We start from the raw sequence: 4,038 nt of genomic DNA, 5'->3' as shown, positions 1-4,038 counted from the left end.
ACCAAGCATGCAACTCTTGATCTCAGAGCCATGAGTTCGAGCTCCACATTGGGTGTAGAGATGACTTAAAAAAATATTTACAAAAAGAAAGACTCACTACTACTTAGTTATCAGCTCTCTCCAAATTGATCTACAGGTTCAACACAATCTTAATCAAAATCCCAGAAGATTTTTTGTGGACATCAATAAACTGGCTCTAAAATTCATATAGAAATTCGAAAGACTGAGAATAGTAAAAACGACTTTGAAAAAAAGGACAATGTTGGAGAACTAGCATTACTTAATTTCAAGACATGTTATAAAATTATAGAAATCAAGAGTGTGGTATTAAACACAAATAGATCAATGTAACAAAATACACTCAGAAATGACTCACATATATAGGGGCAACTGATTTTTTTACCAAATGCAAATACAACTCAGTGGGAAAAGGATCGTGTTTTCAACAAATGGTACTGAAAAATTTTATTTTTTTAAAAGTTTATTTATTTAGGGGCACCTGGGTGGCTCAATCCGTTGAGCATCTGACTTCAGCTCAGGTCATGATCTCACAGTTTGTGAGTTCAGGCCCCACATTGGACTCACTGCTGTCAGCAAGGAGCCCCTTCAGATCCTCTGTCCTCTCCTCTCTCTGTCCCTCCCCCACTAACAGGAGAGAAGTGGAGAGAGAGGGAGAGAGAGAATCCCAAGCAGGGTCCATGCCGTCAGCACAGAGCCAGACTTAGGGCTCCATCCCACAAACTGTGAGATTATCACCTGAGCTAAAATCAAGAGTCAGATGCTCAGCCAACTGAGCCACCCAGGCACTCCTTTATTTCTTTCTTTTAAAGATTTTATTTTATTTTATTTTATTTAGCTTTTTTAACGTTTATTTTTGAGACAGAGACAGAGCGTGAGCAGGGGAGGGGCAGAGAGAGAGGGAGACACAGAACCCGAAGCAGGCTCCAGGCTCTGAGCTAGCTGTCAGCACAGAGCCTGACGCGGGGCTCGAACCCACAAACCGTGAGATCATGACCCGAGCCGAAGTCGGCCGCTTAACCGACTGAGCCACCCAGGCGCCCCTAAAGATTTTATTTTTAAGTAATCTCTACACCCAACGTGGGGCTCAAACTCACAACCTGGAGATCAAGGGTCATATACTCCCCTGACTGGAGCCAGCCAGATGACCCAAGAGGCATAGGTTTTAAAAGCTTACAAAATTAATATATTTTATTTCAGAGAAAATTTTCATCATCTTATTTTCTATTGTTTCAGATCCTAGGAATGGGTTTGATTTTAAGGCAAACAACTGAGTAAGGTAAATAGTGAAAGGAAAAGCCTTCCTCTGTCTTTGTCCCACCCTAATCTTGTCTTTAGGCATCACCATCATTAATAGTTTCTTGCAAACTCATCCCCAAATTTTCTACAATATGCAAGCAGAGAGAGACAGAATTTTTTTGTTTACCTTTGTTCGGACGCCAAGGGGATCACATGGAAGGTAGAGTCCAGTACAAACAGATCTCTTTTATTCTCTTGAACAGCTGCATGCTATTCCCCTGGCCGATATATCTTCATTTATTTCACTACTCATTCATGGNACAGAGCACGAATGGGGAAGGAGCAGAGAGAGAGGGAGACACAGAATCTGAAGCAGGTTCAAGGCTCTGAGCTGTCAGCACAGAGCCTGACGCGGGGCTCAAGCTCACAAACCGTGAGATCACGACCTGAGCCGAAGTTGGGCACGCAACCGACTGAGCCACCCGGGCGCCCAGAATGTTCTTTTTTTAAAAGTTTATTCATTTTGAGAGAGAGCAAGAGCGAGCAGGGGAGGGGCAGAGAGAGAGAGAGAGGGAGAGAGAGAGATTCTGAAGCAGGCTTCGCACTGTCTGTGCAGAGCCCGACTTAGGGCTCGATCCCATGAACCATGAGATCAGGACCTGAGCCAAAATCAAAAGTCGGTGGCTCAACCGACTGAGCCACCCAAGCGCCCCTGTAATAAGCATTCTTAAATAATGTTTTATCTACTTGTGGGCATGTGTTTGTAGGGAAAAGTTACAAAACTTGGATAACAAGGTGGTATGGAGCGATTAAATGCATGGCTGTTGGGTCCAAAGAAATTTTGGGGATTTACATTCACACTATTATTGTTGGGAGAAGATCTACAGATTTCCTAACAGCCTTGTCAACACAGGAAGGTGAATCATGCTGTCTTAACGTGCATTCTTAAACTGTGTGCGAGGTCGAGCATGGTCTTATGTTTTACTGGATACTCATATTTCTTTAAAGAAGTACATTGTTCAAGGGAGTCGAAATGAATGGATATATGTGCCGCTTTAGGGGAACACAGCTATTATAGTCAATGAAATATACTTCCATGCTATTTGCACTTAAGAAAAATAACCTTTTTCTATTGCTAATATAAGTGTTGAACGTTTAAAGATAAGAACAATAGAAATACAGTTTTCTGGCATTTAAAAAATAGATCAATGATCTGTAATGTGCCATGGGCAGTAAAACATATGGTGGGAATTAAGATTTTCAGAGGGATAGAAAGGATGGCTTGTTTCTTTCACTGGCTAAGAGGCTATGACCCACATGCACCACGTGACCCGTCAGGACCTACTGACCCACCAATTATCCTGTGGAAAATGAACTCCCTAACTCTTTCTAACTTTCGCCAAATCTGCAGCTCCTGCTGGCTTCCCCGTCTCTGTTAAAGGCATCACATCTACCCAGACAGCCAAGCTAGAGATTGGGGAGGGGGCGCCCCCATTTTTTCTCTGCCCCGCGCAGCTGCTCCCCACCCTCACCTCTTTCCCTGGGTCTTTGTGAGGATGAGACGCGGTACCGTGTCCGGAAGCACCCAGCACAATGTCCGGCAGGGGGTGGTCGGGAGCAGAGACTTCATTTTTGCCTTTCGGGCTTCTGCCTTAGCCGTGGGCTCTATCCCCTAACCACCACCGCGACACGGAAACGACGAGAACAACCACACTGTTTGAAGCACTGCCTTCTTACCGGTGACCTGTGGCGTTCCACGCTGTCTATCCAAAGCTTCTGCCCTACTTGTTAAGCTGTATACCTGGAGGAATCGGTGCGTGGGACACTCCCCTTTCACTAGGCAGCAATAATGGAGCTGTCCATGTGGAACATATTAATTGAAAAATACCCTAATCTTTTTACTTTATAAATGGAAAGGATGCTAATGATTTCTTCTCTTCTTACAGATCGGTATTGTTATTTTAAACTTTGGTTTGGAAGGAAAATTAGATGGAATGCTCTCAGAAAGATTTTGGAGGGGAGGTCATATGAAGGCAAAGGCAGAAGGTCTAAATGGTGGTGGGAAGTGAAATAAAAACCCTCAGTCACCACCTCCTGACCTAGTTATAGGTCATCAGTATCCCCTACACCACAAAGCATATTTCTGGCCCATATGGCTTCTACCACCTTCTGTTGGGGGGAGGGGGGGGCGTGCTCAGAGACTACAAATTCACTTTAATTTGTCCATTATCCTCAGCAAAACATAATTAAGAACATAAATGGACTGCTTCTAAAAATAATATTGTGCATTTCAAAACAAAATATTATGAAGTTTGGATTATCTGGTGTTTCAGATTATCTCTGCCACTGCTCTAGAGGGTCAAATTTCCTCTGCAGCTCCGTAGCCTTTGAAAATATGTGTTTAGTTATAAACATAGGTTCCTCTGGGGAACCTCCAAATAGGAACGTTTCTCTCGTTCGGGAGTGGGAAATGCCTGTATTTCCTTTGACACAGAGGACAGCACTAATGCTTGCCAATTTGCAGATAATTTCAAAATGTGGTCTAACCCCCATGCTTTCACCAGTCAGCAGAAAATTTTCTGCCATCTATTTGTCAATGAGCATGAGTCAACTCAAGAAGTTTAGCTCTTAGCTACTGGTCTGGGCCGTATTTTCAAGCGTTAAAAAATGAAAAGTATTTTTTTTAAACTGGAAAAGTAGCGAGTGCCTCTCACTCACCCCTTTCTCCTATAACCTCCAGCCCTTCTCCAGGGGCAACCAATGTTAGCAATTTCTTAGGAA

The sequence above is a fragment of the Crocuta crocuta genome, unplaced genomic scaffold (genome assembly GCF_008692635.1).
Source record: "Crocuta crocuta isolate KB4526 unplaced genomic scaffold, BGI_CrCroc_1.0 scaffold475, whole genome shotgun sequence".
Classification (NCBI taxonomy): domain Eukaryota; kingdom Metazoa; phylum Chordata; class Mammalia; order Carnivora; family Hyaenidae; genus Crocuta; species Crocuta crocuta.
This window is presented reverse-complemented; position numbering follows the sequence as displayed.